This window comes from Halyomorpha halys, unplaced genomic scaffold (genome assembly GCF_000696795.3).
Source record: "Halyomorpha halys isolate HHAL.00 unplaced genomic scaffold, Hhal_1.1 Scaffold138.1, whole genome shotgun sequence".
NCBI lineage: Eukaryota > Metazoa > Arthropoda > Insecta > Hemiptera > Pentatomidae > Halyomorpha > Halyomorpha halys.
In genome coordinates, this window is record NW_027115565.1 from 137,722 (window position 1) to 157,263 (window position 19,542).

Consider the following 19,542-nt stretch of genomic DNA (forward strand, 5'->3'; position numbering starts at 1 on the left):
CTAAGCCCGCGTTTTTCTATTTTCTATCAATTTATAAACAGCTTAAATAAACACAAATTAACTGACACGTGTACACGTGTACACTGTTCAAGGAAACAATTTATTCCGTCCGTCAAAAAAAATTGCAAATGTTAAGAGAAACTGTCGTAAAGCGTTAAATACATCATCAATGATTGATTTTAGAGTATCAATTATTCATGTCTTGTTAGAAATTTACAACCAATAGACCTTAAAAATCCTCTTAATTGTCAGTACTTTGAAAGAAGGATTGAATAAATAAATAATTTTTACGTAATTATAAAGTTATTTTTATTTTATAAAACGATAATTCATAATCACAATATACAATTTTATTTATTAGTTTAAAGAACCGAATATTTCACCCTCTTTTATCCATACAAGACTATGGAGTATAGACAAATAAGTCGAAGAGCCCGTGAGGAAAAGTTTAAGGTTATATAAAAAAATTAGGTAAAATTATTTCACCATGATTTTTTATTAACATAATGAAAATTACATTTAATTACAGTCAAAATTTATGACTCTGCCAACCACAGCTAGGGGTAGTTTCAAAACGTTACAAAAAATTAATTTTTCATTCGGAGTTCCATAAATCCCTATTATAACATAAATATAAAAACCTTATATAGCATTAATTAAAGTAGATTAAATTCGATAAAATATGAGCCTTAATGAAGTAAAATAAAATATGAGCCTAGGAGTTAAAAAAATATTATAATTAGTAAGATGAACACATACGGTTCTTACATGTAATACATGTGTATAGTGTGTTTTACAATTTCATAAATAACAAAGTAGGAATCAACAAAAATACATAAAAGAGTATTTTTATCAAAATAACTTCCAAAACATTTATCGTTTTAGTTTTTGGTATTCATTGGGAAAAAAAAAATTATAGTTTGAAGTAAGGTCCGGGTAGTGGTCAAGAGAGGTACAAAAGTAAAAAAAAAAATTGACCAACATTTCCCCCCCTCCCAGTTTGTAGGACTTTATCACTGCTAGATGAGAATAAGATACAAAAATAATAAATTTGTATTACAAATATAGTAAAATACTATATAACAACTAGAATATAAGACAGACTTACTAAAATTCATAAAACAAATTGACTTTGACCAGCTGACTAATTAAAGAAGGGCAATCTAAAGCCTCGTGTTGTGTTTGTTAATATTTTTTTTTTAATGTTAACATATACAAAATGTAACGAATTATATTATATTCAAATCTTTTGTATTGTAAACATATATTTAGTATTCCCTTCATGGCATGGAACATGTATAAAGAAAATAAACTATCTCGTTAGCATATAGAGAAAGAAAAAGAAAATGTTTAAATTATGTTTTACACTCTTTATATTCATATTCTAATGGTTCTATCATATTTTAAAATGTATTTTGTTCTCATCTAGCCCTAATGAAGCCCTGCAAATTGGGGCAAAACATACGTAACTAACGAATAGTTTTTTCACTGTTTTTGTACCATTTTTTACCACCATCTTATCATCTTCCTACAGTCTATTACTTGCAGCCAACTATTCATACTAAAAAAAATGTATAGTCATTTTTTTTTTAGAAAGGAGTACTACTAATTTATTGTTTTTACTTTTTACTAAAAGAGATTCGGCCTTACTTTTTTTGTAATATATCTGATATAAGCAAAATACGAATTTTTTAAAAATTAAATAATTGAAACTGAGCGGTGAATTTTATGTTCAATTTCTTTCTTGGTAGTTTTCCTTGGATCTCTTTTAACATTGATAGTCTATTATTTGATCGTAACCGAGCTGAATACAACTTAAATGGGTCAATAATTATTTCAAAATCCTTCTTCCTAAGACAATTGAAGATACTGTAAGAAGGAGTACAGTAAATGTGTCAAGTCACAAACATATAAATCTCAAATAAAATTAATTTAATGATTTTTTATTACTATTTTATACTTGAAGGTTTAATCATTAACATATGAAACTAACACTAAAGCTTTTAGAAAAATTAAATCTGTACAGGTATAACCCATGAAGTAAAGTAGTACTATTACTGGACCAACGGTTGTTCAAGGAGGTTATTTAATCAGAATCATTTCACAGAATCAGAACCACCAGATTTTGACCTAATTAAAGTTACCCACTTTATGAGCTCCTGAACCCATAGGGCTGACTCACTGCTACAGAGAAACAGAAAATCTACAAATCTACCGCACTCGAATTCGAACCAAGGTCAGTGGAGTTAATAGCACAGTGCCTTTCCAATGAGCTACCCACTCCCACCAACTTATTAGGGATAGGAAATATTTTTTAGAAAGGAGTAAATAAAATATTATTTTAAGAAAACGTTCTCTATTGGAATCCTTCAATAAATTTTCGATGTGATCAAAGAGCATTTTTCACAAGTATAAATATATGGAAATAAGCCATTAGCTATCTTGTAAACGGATTAACATGTTCAAAAATCAAACACATATACTTATTCGTATCGTATTTATAGACATACGTATGCCACAATGCGTGCCTTTGTTAGCTTACTGTAGGTAAACATAGATCTTTAAAAAAAACTTCACGGATAGTAAACGGGCTATAGCAATCGCAGTAGGTTTTGGGCGTTACCAACTGTTTTTGTGGAGTTTTGATCTCTATGGATTTTGCTGCCCCCAGAGCGGTTGCTCTTCTTATCCCCTTCGATATACCACCATTTACCTACACAAAGAAGTATCTTGCCTGCTACTGGGGGAGCAAATGGCTTCAATTGGTAAATATTGTCCGGGAGGATCGGGAGGTAATAGGTAGTGATTTAACAGTAGGATTAGTTATGTATTCAGTAGTGTGAGTAAATTAATTGACTAGTATTAGATTATCATTTGCCCGTATTTGATTTAATTATCCGTTACTATTAAGATCGTAATTCTGTTATATGATTACGATAGATATCTAGGAGTCTAAGGGGCTGTATCGTCCAACAATTGCTTCGATTCGATTTTTCTTTGCTTCTCTGCAGACATTCGTCATTTTTCTGCAGCAACAACTTTCTTCGTTTGGGATATTTTGTATTATAATTAATTTAGTCTGTTATTATATTTTTTTCTGACCAATTTAATATAAGGTTGAACTTATTTATAACTCTCTTAATTAAATTACAGAAGAAAATCTATTTAGGGATTAGAAGGATAGAGAAACGGGTTGTATTACAAGCAACCGAATACGACCTGGGGCGTTGACTTTTTTCATTGAGTGGTGGCCCCACAAAATGCAAAACTTGACTCCCCAACGTGGTTAGTGTACGCCAGACGTCTTTTACCGACGAAAGGATTGAAAAAAAAAATTTTAAATACGAATATAAAAAGACAGAAATTGAACGATTTTTTATGATTGAAATAAAATGAAACAAAAAGAGAAACATCTCTCAGGTCCGATTTTATCATTTGAAAACAATTTTTTTTCAGAAGTACATCGCAGTTATTATTGTTTTTAAATCAATTATTAATTTTTACCGTATATAGTTTTGTGAAATAGAACAGAAGCAATATGTTAAAACTTTAGTTGGTCTATCTATATCTATTTTATGATAAACCTCTGGGCTTTATACTCTTTATCTCAGATTATTATTTCCCATCTATTTTCATATCCATAAACTTATACGTGGGTAACCAACCAAAGCAAACCATTCATAAAAAGGAAGTGAAAAATAAATAATTCCGGAATACTTCTACTGTAATACAAGAAAAAATTCTTTAGTGAGCATTTGTATACTTTTAAGTTGTATAAATGTATTTTTTTGTTTATATATACAGCGTTGGTAGAAAGACAGTATATGATATATTTAATGATATTAAGTTATAACGAGCTTAGATTGATATGCCAAAATTTTATCCATAATAAAGAATGTTGAAGTAAATATTTGAAAACGATTTTCAAACAAAAGCAAATAAGAGGTTAGAAAAATAATCGATTGTGATTAATTTTTTTTAATTTATTTATTGATATTTACAACTGTATAAAAAATACAGCAAGTAAATTTGATTATAATGACATAATGATATGATACAGCATGTAGAGAAACTACCCAGTAGTAGAACTCTAAAATTGATTAATTCTTAATTACAATTAATCTAAAATTTCACAGTTGCTACCTTTTGAGAAAATTTTCGTAAGGAAAATTTCTTATGCTAAGTCGAGATTGCTAATGCCCTATCTGAACTATGACAGGGGAAAGAAAACAAATAAAGACACCATTACAGGAATGACACAAAATCAATTCGACTTTTTTTTAGAAAACGTTTCAGAATAAACAAGAAGAAGTGAAAAAAGGAATTTATTCTTACTATTTTGATTTTTAAAACGTTTAAAAGAGTGAAATTTCAGTATTAATACTGCTAATAAGATATCACTTCGATAATAAAACCAATGATTAAAAAATAACTATTTTTTTCAATTATATGAAGGTAATAAACCTTTTTAAAAAATGAAACGTGACGTTATAGCTCTACTAGCCACACAGAAAGAACTCTACAAATCAAAAGATAGCTTAGAAGAGGGGATACACACATCATCGATTTCAAAGAAACATTCTTTGGTTATTCTAGATCAAAAAATATTCCACATGTGTCCACGAATGTTTTCCAATGCGCCCTAAAACCTGAGAAAAACATATTTTATATAATTTTAACAAGAATTTTTTATATTATCTTTATTCTTCCTTTGCTATGTATGAATTTAAGCAGTTTTTTTTTTGTAGAATAATAAAAAAATATTATTAATTTTACTAAATGAGTTCAAATGTGTTAAAAAATACAAAAAAAAAAATCGTTTTAGCGATTATCATAGAATTGGACTGTACTTTCTGGATATGCTTTTGCTGAGATCCGGGGTTCATATAAACATTTATGACGTTATAATATTATGGCGTTACTATAAATTTTGTTAAGCTTAATTTCTTATCTGCTAATCCTTATCAATACTCTTTAAATTTATTTCTCTATGAAGGCAAAGAATTTTTTTCAGTTAAAGAAATTCCCCAAACGTTTCATTACTGTCTGTGATTTTTAATTTATTTACGCTGAACCAATTTTTGCCAAATTGTGTATATGGGGACCTAAGCAACTCCAAAGTTTCGTGTAGAATGGTTGGCTTGTGTTGATGTCATTGCAGTTTTTGTGATTTTAGGAGGAAAAATTTTATTTAATTTTAAAATATTTTATTAAATAATGTATAATCATGTGTTTATTCTTTGAAGGCATATGCCCAAGAATAATTTTTTTTTCATTTCAGTTCAAAAATTTGAAAAAAAAATGTTCAATTGCTTTGAAAATTACAATAGATGTACCAAAAAGAGAAATTCATTTTGTTCTCTCCCCCCCCCCAAAAGTAGATATTTGCTAGTTAATTCATCAAAAATATTTCTTAAATTTTAGTACAATCAAGGTAATTATATACGGTCCCATCTGCTTTCTTATGTAGAATAAGAAAACAATAATGGTGGTTGTACTGTTGTAATGTTGTATGGTTGACATAAAACAATAAATTTATACATAACATTTATGTATTGTGTCATCAAAGAAGAGTTTTTTAGACAAATTATTAGTTGATAGTATCCACGAAAACTTTTAATACAAGGTTACATAGAAATAATAAAACCTACATCTGTTGATTCCTACTTAGATGTTTTCGAAGCGTCTTTTAGTTTTTGTAATTTGTTATGCATTTAAACTCATTTAACATGATTATTAATGTTTTCCCTCTATTCTACCCTCTCCCTCCAAAACGAATCATTTCGTATATAATAGCCTTTAAATTCATACTGTATGTTTTAAATATATCTACGGCGCATTTGTCAAATATCGTTTTTACATATTTAATACTTTTTGATCTAGTATCGCCCAAAAAATGTTTCATTGAAATCCATGATCCCACGTTCTTAGCCTAGTAAGTATAAAATTTGTAATTGTTGTTCAGAGGCTTACCAATTAAGTCCCTAAAAAGTTTATTAGCCATTAAAGTATTCGATAAATATATAATGGTATATGTACTTTTGTCAGGGGTTTAAGTCGAGGAAATACTGTCAATCAAATAAGGATCACAACAGGTGGGAAATGGCTGTATATAAAAGTAACCATAAAGAAGGAAGTTCATGAGGAATAAAGCCAGATATATGTAAGATTGAAATCGAGTATCATTTGAAAGAAAAAAAATGAGAACAAACCACAAAAGATCATGTGACCTCTTAATGACAACAATATGAGTTATAAAACTGCCGGATCATTTTTATTTTTAGTGGCCTTCAATTTCCAATTAGTACTTTATGAGGAGAAGAGTATATTACAGAGGAAAATTATTTTATAATTACCTGCCGTAAATCGAATGATTGTAATTAATCACGATTAACTCGCCTGTTTGTAGTGAAATAATTACTGAGACCTTGGCTACTTACATCATTTTATAGGGTCGGTAATCAATTTAATAACAACCTCTTCAAGAAAACATTCCCAGTAGATATCGATTAAACGTGTTTACTGAGGAGTGGTCACCAATTAAAGTAAATTTATTCTTTTATTTTTATTTATTTAATTAATACCAGAGTGATATCTGGTTCGGGCTAGATCGGTTACATAGAGAACATTAAAGTCTTTATGTATATAAATTAAATTTAAATTAAAAATCTGTACTGCTACAAGCCATGAAGGGTCAGGAGTTCAGTACTTCATAAAGAAGTATTATTACTAGACCAATGGTTGTGCAAGGAGGTGATTTGGTCAGAATCACGCTCGACTGCCAGATTTTTACCCAATTAATGGTACCCAATTTAAAAGGCTGGGTGGACCCCAGAATGGCTCCAGAACCCACCGGAGTTGACTCACGGCTACAGTATAACAGAAAACAATTTTCTGCCCAGCCGGATTCGAACTCGTGTCCTTGGAGTTAATAGCCACGCGCTTTACCCCATGGCTTCTCTTCTCATGACTTCGCTTCCCTAAGATAAAGTAATCATTCTTAATAATAGATAAAAGTAAAGCTAATAAAAAAACAATGACGTTTATGAATTTAACAAAATAAATAATTGACTTCATAGGAAAAAAAAAGAAAGCAAATTTAAGAAAAAGATGATGAGAAAAAGAAATTAAGATAATATAAAATTTTAGAGTGACAATAACAGAACTGATAAATATAGAACTTATAACAGGATGTCCTGCAGCAGCCTGGGCTTCAGTCTTCGGGTTGTGGTTGGGTTTCCCAAGTTGTAAGTTACTGCTCCTTTAACTATCGGTAAATGAGAGAGGAACTTTGGGACCCTTTTTTTGCTGTAATTCTCAATTATCTCTATTTTTAATTATCGATGCAATTAGCTATTTCTTACAAACCAAGGATCAGCCACAGAAATTCTAACGACTTTATTTTGAAAAGATTGTAAGGTTCTAATTTTCGTAAAGGATGCCGCTCCCGGTGATCTTGAATCACCTTGGTGAATGCCCTGGTATCTTATTGTTTCACCACCAGGATTCCATTTTGCATTTATTCGTTCATTTAGAAACACATAATATTTATTAATTTTCTTTCAGATACCCAAATGCTCTTGTCATACCTAAGAGAACCGCTTGTTGAGCCTGTCTTAGCACGTGAAATGGTAATTCCAGCCCATCCTTTTCCGCTACTGTTGACTATGGAATCAGCCCATTAGCAATATTATAATTGTAGTTTCCATTTCAGATTTCTAAGTAGTACAGCTCTTTTAGTTTGGCCGCCAATTCCTGATATTTTCGGAGCTTCTCACTGTTTAGCTAATGTTGTAGTTTGGAATCGCAATATCTATAATATTTGCTTTCTTTTCTTTCCTGTTTATGAGAAGTATGTCCGGTCAATTATGGTACACTGTGTGGTCAGTTATACTGGAGTCGTCACAATACAGCTTAATGGGGCGCTTTTGAAGTATCTTGCTTGGATTATACTTATAATATGACGAGCCTTTACCCGCTAACTCTTTCCGAAATTGAATGACAAATACAGAAGTTCATTATAGTGTTTATACGCAAATTTACCATTGATTGCTATACTTTCGCCCTAACAAGTCCTCCACAGCTACAAAATGTACAAGAATTCACAATTATTCTACAATATTAATTAATTAATAATCATGCTAACAAAAATAATTTTAAACTGAACGAAATAATATATTTGATAATAATTTTAAATTTATTGGATCATTGTTATAGTTATCTAATGTATTTATAATCTTAATATTTTCTTGAGACTATAATTGGATAGTATTTGAGTTATCTAATGTGTTAACACACAAACATACATTTTTAGAAGAATGTTGGTACAGAGGTATATGGTCTTTTGTTGAAATCGAAATGCTCTTGAAAGGTGTAAATATTCTCATTCTAATGAGAACAATTTATACCATCATTGATGAATATATTTTTAATAAATCACCATGTCATATATGCATTTTTTACTTTTACCTCCCGTCTCTCCTTAAGCCCTAGTCTACTTTTATGTATCTGCCCTCAAAGACAAACCATTAAATAAATGATTATTCTTCGGGTCTATCAGTTCTAAATCAAAATATTTGTTTTATAATCACATTCTTTAGATATATTTTTGTATATGACGTAAAATCGCTCCATTCCAATGGTTAGAAACTACGTTACATTGGAGTACTACAAGAATTAATGCGACTTATCTTCAAAGTGAAGTGGGCAGCTTAGTTGCAAGGGATCGATGGCGATGCACTGATAACATCGCTGATAAGAGCTCGGCTCGGAGCTCGTTCGGGCGAAGGTAGCCGAATCCGACGGCTAGGTCTCTTTAGGCCACCGGCCGCTCAGTGTGTGTCGAGAGGATGCCGCCATCGGACAGTAGCGTCAGGTCTGAACACTGTCTAATATCGGGCATCCGACAGGGACAAATACTCTTCCCTTCCAATACATACTTATCTCTGGCCCTGCTATAGCACATTGATCGTTATAGTATAGGTGCCCAGTAGCTCACTCTGGAAAGGGAAGGATATGGTATGAATGTTTTCTAAAAGAGAGAGAGGAAAGAAACGCTTTGGCCAAACTGCATGAGGTTAGAGCTGTAGTGGCGGTGCAGCTTAAGATGACAGCCTTCTGTAGAATAAGCTTAAATATATATTTTTCAGAGTGATTAGCATTTTTTTGCTTTTAAGTATTATACTTATTGTATATTATTAGTAGTTGCAGCTATAAATTAGTTTATTGCTTGTATTTGAGCGCTATTTAAAGATAAGGCACACATGGGACACCTTACAGAGCGTCTATTGAAACAAATCCTACAGCTGCACAGAACATTGTGTAAAACTACAACAAACACAAAAATATAAAATAAAATTCAATAATAATTAGCCAATATTTAATACGAACATATACTTATTTATGTTTTTTTTAATTGTCTACCTTAATATATAACCTTTTTTAACTCTTTAAACTTCCATAATCAAATATACATACCAGTATTTTTCTGTCTAAATTTAATATATCTACTTTTGAAAATTTGTTATTTTTAAATTATTTTGGAAACATCTTATGTAGATAAGTTAATTTTTTTTTTTATTTTAGGGAAAAATTGGTGCAAAATTTTAATTTATTAAAAAACATTTATTCTCAAAAGTGGATATATTAACTTTTGATAGAAAATTATTTATATATTTTTAATACATCAATTTTATAAGAATCGTGTTTCTTTTAAAATATTTTTTCATACTCACGCTTTATACAAATAATACAAAGTTTATTTAAATAAGAACTCGAAAGTTTTAAAGCCAATATCTTTTATAATTAAATATATAGATATACTGTTATTAACCTACCAAACAATCAGCATATTATTTTTATCAAATGATCATAATTACTGCAAAGCATTATGCTTTCTTAAATTAATTCACAAATATTAAATATAATTTTTGTATAATAATTTAAGGTGAGGATTGAAGTTGTTGATATGAAAACAAAAACGTCCCTTTAGTTGTACAGTATTAATCCACTAATATTTTCCAATATTAATTTTGTTCGTTTTATTTTTCCTAATTTTTTTTCTTAGAAAAATTTTAATAATCCTTATAGCAAGGACATTTGATAGTATATATGTCCCATACCATCTGCCCTAATTCACATTTAGGTTCACATAGTAACTGAAAAAAAACAAAAAAAAAAAACGAAATTGATGAGGAAATACAAGCGAGGTTAAAGGTGGCAAATTCTTGTTATTTTTAAATTTCGAAATTGCTTTGCTAGTGCATTCTGTCCGAAAAACTTAAAAGTTAGAATTTACAAACTATTATCCTTCCCACTGTTCTTTATGGTAATGTGACCTCTTGCACTAAGGAAAGAAAAGCTAATACTTTTGAAGATAAAGTATTATGTAAACTATTGTAAAATATATATCAACAATTTTAGTTATATGTTCCCTCATTCTTATGTTTATATACAGCGAAGTTGCTTTTGCACTTTTTATATTTTTATGTAATACCTGCAGTTATGTAGTATTAATATACGTATAACTTAGATGTGTATAAGTTTGAACTGTCGAATAAATATTTGTATACATTGTATAATTGAATTAAATCAATACGAATCATTTTATGATATAAAATGATTATCGTCAGTCTTCAAAAAAAGTTTGTTTAAAAAATACGGAGAACATAGTTCGTGTGAATTAGAAGCATTGTTAGTACAGTGTTCTCGAATCAATTGGCGAAATTCTTTTCCTTTTCCCGATTGTTGGTAGAGTAGCGTTCTAAATTACTTCTCCGATCTGAATCAGAATTTTGTGTACAGATGGTATGGTACGAACCAAACTCCATTGCATATAGTTCCCCAATCTACTTTGTGTAGTTTATATGCAACACAAATTTACCAAATAGGCAAAACTTACGGGCTTATACTGTCAAAGTAATTTCGAATCGACATTCTTTAGATGTTGATAATAGTTAATATACTTCCCTACTTAATTTTCTTCTAGAACCGTTCTTAAAGAGTCATCAAAGTTTCCCGAAGAACTAAAACACTGTTTAGGGCCTTGAATTTCAGACATTGTGAAAAGAAAAGAGGCCAATATTTTTCACAAGTTTGTTGCTAACCTGAAAAGTAAAAATACACTGAGTTTTATTATAGAGTCTTATGTTTTATTTATTTATTTTCTCCACTATAAAGGTATTAAGAACCATTAAAAACGAAATTAAAAGCTTTGGATTTGGCTTTGGAATATTGTATCTTATATGTAATTAACTCAACTTATAACAGTTCATTAGTTAACAGTTGACTGATCAAATTATATTCATAATTAATATTATTTTATATTTTAAATACCTTATGTTTGATGAATTGCGAAACTGCTTAGCTCGCGCCTACTATTGAAAAACTTAAAAATTAGAACTTACAAAACTATTATCCTTCTCACTGTTCTTTATGGATGCGAGGCGTGGCCTCTTACACTAAGGGGTGAACAGCGCCTTAAGGTATCCAAAAATAAAGTATTACGCAAAATATTTGGACCGAAAAAGGTGGAATTAACAGGAGAATTTAGAAGATTACACAACGTTGAATTAAGGGACCTTCACCTGGTAAATATAATTCAAGTTATAGCATTGCGGCATATAAGATTGGAGTGTAAGGTTGTAGGGCTTAGTAACGAGCGGATCTCTAAAATGTTAATAAACACTGTACAGACGGGTAAACGACCGAGGGGTAGACCGAAACGTAGATAGAAGAATTGCGTTAAAACGGATTTAGTAGAATTAGGTTTGGAGGGTCATCGCATTAAGGATGTATGCAGAGAGCATTTCGGCATCGAACCTTCGGGTACGCCAGGCCTTCATTATTATTATTATTATTGTTATTACTATGTTTGATTCCCTTAAACTTTTTAAACTTGAAACTAAGATATTAAGAAATAGTTATATAAATTTAGGCACTTCTACTAACCGACACATACTTGGCTGGAAACACGTTCGCTAGTCTATAGACTTTATAACATTATAGTTCATCCTTCCACGATAAAGGTACTTAATAAATAACTACTTTATAAATATCAACTAATCTCAGCCTGAAAAGAAAACTTTAAAAAAATCGATTTATAAAAAAAAATCTCAAACTGGACAATTTTGACCACTAGGTAACGTAAAATCAAGTAAGTTATGCACACTCAGAATATTATAATATTCTGAGTGAGTTTGTGGGTAATCAAACGTGAACATAATTTTTTTAGATTGAAAACATTCTATTCTATTATACAATGGGGATTACTATTTTAGAGTTTTTTATTTATTTTTTACTGCTAGAGACCTTGTTTTCTATAAGAGTTCTTTACATTTTGCCATTATAATTTTTTTTGTATAAAAAATTACTTTTGCTGAACGTCGAGACCGAGAAGTGGACTATTGATACATAAATAGTAACAGTAATATTAATTTTAATTATTAAAACTAACACATTTATAACCATGAATTATTGACCATCAAGTATGGAGTTAAAATTCTTTGAACTAAGTAGCCTGAATTAGGAAAGAATGTGTTAAATAGATTAATTTAATTTTTTTTTTAATACATAACTATATTCTGGCATTTATAAAATTCTTCACTAAACAACGCAGGTATACGAAAACGTTTCTACTTATCTATATAAATTATCTTCCAGCACAAATTCGTGATTCCAACAATGTTTCCAAAATTGAGATTCCACAATATCTATCAAAAAATTAAGCAGGTAAAGAGATGGCCAAAAATTATCTATAGTTGAAACTAATGGCTATAATTACCTTGGATATGACCTTTATTTATGAATGAATCATTAATAAATAAATATTGTATCTATGATCATTTTAGCTATTAGTTTCAACTATAGATAATTTTTGCCCATCTCTGAGTACGTATACAAAATTATTTTTTTCGTGACTTTCGTTTAAACCTTTTTTGTGTCTTTTCACTAAATTTTCTTACGTGACGATTTTCTTCTAATACGTTTCGTGTAGAAAGCTATTTAGCAAAGATAAAATTTAAACACCTCTTGGTTATCAGTTTTAGCCCCGTTTAGTAAACTGTGTCGGAAAAACTAAAAAAAACATTTCTTGAGGTTTAACAGTGTCATTTTAAAATTTTTTTTAGTAAGTTTAGTTATTAAAATTATTATTAGCACAGATGAATATTATCAAAGCTTCATAAGTTTATTAGTTTCACATCAAAGTTTTTAGAACTTAGCCATCTTAAATTACAATATATTGTAATACAATATACTTTATGCCATTTTTAGGAAAACAACGACTTAAGTTATTAGGAAATATAAAGATTATGACCGACCCAGATTATAAAAAATTATAGCTTTATTTTAAAACATGTTTTAACTGTATAAAAACGTTATTAAAAGAATAGAATTCAGAATAAAATATTTCATCGGATGAAATTTAATGTAAAACATTTTTATATTTGAAATAATTTTTATAAATTTTGTGGTTAAAAAACTTTCAAAGATGAATATAAATTATTCTATATTTTTCTTCATAGTTGTACAACGTTTCGGGACTATTGTCCCATATCCATGCACCTTAATAATCGTACAAACAAGAATTTATTTTTAAACAAGAATTCTCAACCATGTCATATATGTGTATTAGTAATTCATATAATTATATTTACCTCAATAAAATACTTGTCATACTTTCAATTTCACTATCGAAATCATGCCATCCATATAACATAGTTGAAAATTGTTTCACACTCCATTGCTATAATGCAAAACGTTGTGCAACTATGAAGAAAAATATAGAATAATTTATATTCATCTTTTTTAACCTCAAAATTTATAGAAAGTAATTTATCTAACTTCCTAAAAAAAAAAAAAAATCCAGAATATTCGAAATAGTAATTTAAAAGGTTTATCATTAATTTATCGTAGTGCTGAAACTACTTTTCTCCGTCCAAACTGAGAGTTAATTTAAGGAAGAAAAATAAGTTATAACAAAACATAGATAGAAGTGGTCGAACAATGAGTTGGCATGTAGCCACAAAAAAAAAAAAAATATATCTGTTGAAGTTTCTAAAGATCGGTCCCCATTTATTCAAATTATGCAAACATGAGTACTTAAACTGCCTACTCTTGCTTAAAGAGAATTGAAAAGTAATGCGTTTCAAAAATTCTGTTTTCCTTGTTCTTTTCCTTCATTAAGGTTATTTTACAAAAAATGGAAGTTCATAAATAAATTTCATGTACTCTTACCTATAGTAGATGATGTAAAAGAAATAATTAATATTAAAATATATAATCAGTTTAGAATTTTTATTTCTTTTTTTATATATGTAGAAAAAACGGAAATGATAAGGAAATAAAAACGAAGTTGAAGGCGGGAAAGGCTTGTTTTTTTCTTTCAATTTCAAAATTTTCTTCGATCGCCTTTTCTATCCGAAAACTTAGAATTTATAATTTACAAAACTATTATTCTTCCTGTTCTTTAAGGATACGAAACGTGGCCTCTTTTTTCAGGAAAGAAAAGCTTAAAATCTGATATAAATTATTTCTATTAATTTTTAATCCATTTTTCCATTTCTTTTAATTAGACAATGCATTTAAAATTATGAATATTTTATGTATTAAAATAAAAATAAAGCAAATAATTAATTATACAATAATTTCTTGGAGGAAACTGTTGCTACTAAAATCTTGAATGTCCGGAAGTCTATGTTTAAAATTGGGTTATATAATTTACAATGGGTTATCAAATATCAGCTAAGCTACACATGTCGTTAAGCCGTTTAATCTAGCAAAGGCTTGATGCTGGCGTACAAACTATCGTTTTATTTGCTAACATATGGTTTCAAAATGAAAAAAAAAAAAAATTCTAAGTCCTCTCTAAGATTGGTAAAACTAGGTTAAAACGGTTAACAATTAATTTGGAATAAAAATTAATAATATCTGACGTTACACAATTAAGATATTTGGTACGGCTCCAACAAAAATATACCAACTTTTAATCACACTTAAAAAAAATTTTATTATTCTGTTGGCATGAAAATTCTAATTTGACGGTTTCTTGAAGAATGGAAAACAAATATCAACTTTGTTTCAGCCTAGAATACAACAGTTTAAAAAAAAAAAACGTGCATATATTAATGTTATTGAATTCAAACTGAAGAAATCGGGCATTCTCCGAATTCTCTGTTAGTCATGAGTCTAGACTTAGGGTCAAAACTCACAGGACATGTAGCCGCCAGATTGAGTCTTAACAAACCATTTATTTTCTGGTCCAATTATACTCCTTATTTATTAAAAATCTGTAGAGATGTTCTAAGGAAAAACGTTTAAAATCGGCTATTTTATGAGGCCAATGCGTTCAGTCGATTTTATCAATGAGGTTGCTCTAAAATATCAGGAACAACTGTCATAAATATGTAATTTAAATTTGGGCCGCCCATAGCCCATAGACACAGTCCTACCAATATGATGCCTATTGGCGGTGCCGGCTCGAATCCGGCCTGGGACGTTGACTTTTTTCATTGCGTGGTGGTCCCACAAAATGAAGAACTTTGACCCCCAACCATGGTTAGGCAGTATAGGACTCCAATGGGAGTCTTGGCCGAAAAACAAAAATTAAATTCCATACGACGTAATTTATTTTATTTATTTTTTTTTTACCTAAACCGTTCACATACACACAGAACATTTTTCGGGCATTGAGTTTGGATTCAGGGGACTGTCAACAATTTACTAAAATACGTTTATTATTTATTTATTTCGAAATCTAGAATTTATATGTTTTAAAATACATCCCACTGCTATATACATCATATAAAGGTAAATAGAAGTACAACGTAAGTAAAAAACACAGTTTTTATCATACAATGCTAAAGATAGTACTAAAACTAACTAGTAATTAACATCTCACTTTAATAATTTGTCTCAGCTGGTTTATTGGAAGTAAATTCACAATTAACGAGTTTTAAAGGGCCTTTTAAATTACCTATTTTCCTTTTCTATTGTATTACTAATTTTTTTTTCAATATCTTAAATGCTTTCTGTATATTTTGATTAGCTCTTCCTATAAATTGAAAATAAAATAAATTCGTGATATGCTACTTTTTAAAGAAATATTTCTCTTTATTTGCACATACTTTTTTTTTTATATTCCCCATTCTGGCCTTTCTGACATCGAGGGGCTTATCAATAGGGTACCACTTCTGATCATGTTAGAGGGTCAAGTTTTCATTTCAAGTGGCCACCACGTAATTAAAAATCTATCCCTAGTTCATAAACATTAAGTCATACGAAACTTAAATTATATTTTTAAGGCGTGTACATGACTGAAATGTCACAGCAACTTTTTCGATTAAATCGACTGAACAAGAAGTGCGATTAATTGAAATTAATTTTTCTTATTTTGGGATTTTTTTTTAAACCCTTACGATTTTGAACAAAATCAGCATAGTAATGTACAATTAAATTACTTTAAATTTCAGCTAGGTCTTATCTGGATTCAAATAGTCTGACAGGTCTTAAATGCTGGAAAAAAATATCCTCTAAATTATATTTAATTTGGTTTTCTTGAAACAATAAACAGTTCACATTATTAACAATAATTATCAATGGATAATTAATAAAAAAATATGAATAACTAAAAGAGAAAAAAAAGAAAAGCAGAGACATACCAATTCGGATAGGAAATTCTGAGATCATCTAATTTTATCAGTTTTCATTACGACTTCGTTGTATTTGTTTAACTATAGTACTCTAATATACATTTTTTGTTCATAATCGTCACCTTCCGTGATCTTTGGACCATGGATTTTTTTTCTAAAATCACAAAATAAACTATAAATTCCAGTGGAACCCACCCATTTACATACTGCTTTGGGTCTCATGAACAGTGGTAAGTAAAAATCGTGTGATGGGCCCACCGGACTATTCATGTGTCATTTTATTTTATTGTACAATTGAATTATGTTTTTTCTCTATTATTTCTACAATGCTTCAAATAATAATGGTTTTATCACAAAAACTAAAATATTCTCAAATAGTTTTGTACTATTCGAGGTAAGTACACATACTAGTTAAGCAATAAAGGAATTATCTGGTACTGATCATGACGCTGTTTTAACGTAAAACTATGTAATAAAAACATTCCTTTGGTCTCAATAGAGGTCCAATCATGGGCATTACCATCATAAAACGACCTTATCAGAAACAATTTACAGAAGGCAGTAAATGTTACAAATCTTTATTACCATTAATGCACTCTGAAAATGGTGATTGCAAAAAGACCTGATGCTTTTAATACCTATTTGGTAAATGGTATATGTAAAAAGAACTATTTTACAAATAGCGAATGTTTAACCTAGTCATAACGATACATGACTAGGTTAAACATTCGTCATTATAAGTTTTAGAATAATAAATAACAAAAGAAAATTGTTGTCCTGTTTTGTAAAATTTATTTAAAATACCACCACTTATTTAAATAGCATATCTCACAGCTTTTTTATCCTGTTGTATTCTAGGGATTTTCATAGAAACAAAATAATAACACATTCTTGTTTATTAAATAAAATTTAGTATAGTATACTATAAAATTTAGTAAATAAAAGTTTGTAATTATATTTTTATTGGTACCGCACCTCATTTATTTATTATTTAACGTCATACATTGATAGTTTTTATTTAAAATTAATTCTAAACAGCTTTCCCAGTTTTACTAATTTTAGAGAGGACTTAAATTTGTTTTCCTTTTGAAACAATATTTTAGTACATACATACAAACGATAGATTGTACGAAATGATCCAGCGTTTGTCAGATTACGCAGCTCAACGGCTTGTGTAGTTTAGTTAATACTTGATATCTCTTGCACTCAAGTACAAAGCAGTGTAAATTATATAACCCGATTTCAAACCAAGGCTTTCAGACATTGATAATTTTAGTAGCAACAGTTTCCTCCGAGAATACACAATTAATTATTTGCATTATTTTTATTTTTAGTACATATCATATATTTATAATTTAACATGTATATAAAATAAGATATAATATTTAATAGAGACATAAAATAACGAAATAAAAATTCAAAGCAAATTTAATATTTTATTTTTAATTATTGCTAATCACATCATCTACTAAGTGTACATGGAATTTATATAAAACAAACGAACGGTGGAAAAATTTAAATTAAGAATTAATTGATATTAAATTTCGGATCTGCGTATCCATATATGTGTGTTATCAAGCTAGTTCAAAAACAAAAAGTTGTAATATAATATTATGCTAAATTTATTTCATATTTAGGACGGGTATTTGTCTAAATTTTGGCAGCCATTTTTAAAAATAAAATTGATTGATCGTAAATGCCACTTTATAGAATCGATTTTTCGCCTTTTTTTGATTTTTTCGAAAAAGGTGAATGCACAATTAAATGATTTTTAAGTATGAGTCATTCAACTAAAAACCAGTCAATCCGCTGGTGTTCCTCAAGGTAGTATCCTCTGTCCCATCCTCTACACCGTCTATACAGCTGACGTCCCAAGAACTAACACTATCCTTACCACGTATGCTGATGACACATGTGTGCTTACAGTTAGTAATAACCCTTTGATTGCATCCCAAACTCTCCAGTCCCATATCACAACCCTCGAAGAATAGTGTCGAAATTAGAGGATAAAATTATTTTTATCCCAACAAATCCCATCAAATCACATTTACTCTTCGTCGTAAACCTACCGACTGCTCTACAGTATACTTTAATAATGTGGCTCTTACTCCCTATAGAACAGATTCGTTATCTTGGACTGTACCTTGACAAAGGACCTGGAAACTCCACGCATATTCCGACTATTACAGCACTTACTAGACAAACGGTCTAAACTTCCAACTCATTACAAAAGACTGATCTACATGACAATAATAAGGCCCATCTGGACATACGTAGTTGAGCTTTGGGGCTCCACTAAACCTCCGAATTCTTCTCGTATCCAATCCTTACAATCCAAAATCCTTCGTAAAATCCTCAATGCTCCTTATTTTGTTACTAATAAAACCATCCATAAAGATCTAAATGTTCCTTAAGTAACCGATCTAGCCCGAACCCGATATTATTCCTTCCATCATAAACTCTTTAACTACGCAAACCCACTAGTTTCTAACCTTGCTTCCTCTTCCATTCCTGGCAATCCTCCGAGGCGCCTAAAAAGAAGATGGCCTTGTGACCTTATATTGTAAAATGTTTTTAGAGTTCTACTACTGGGTAGTTTCTCCACATACTGTATCATATCATTATCATTATGACCAAATTTGCTTGTTGTATTTTTTATACAGTTGTAAATATCAATAAATAAATAAAATAAGTATGAGTAATGTCTTATCCTCATTTATTTGGTCTGGAAAATGACGATTTTCAGCCCAAAAAAAAATTTTCCTATGTACTATATAGGAGTACATGTACTTTAGCTTTAATTATTTGGAAAAAAAATAGTTCTCGTTTTTAGCAATAGTAAGCGATGGATGATTATAAAATATTTTAGAATTTTATGAATAACTAAAGGATA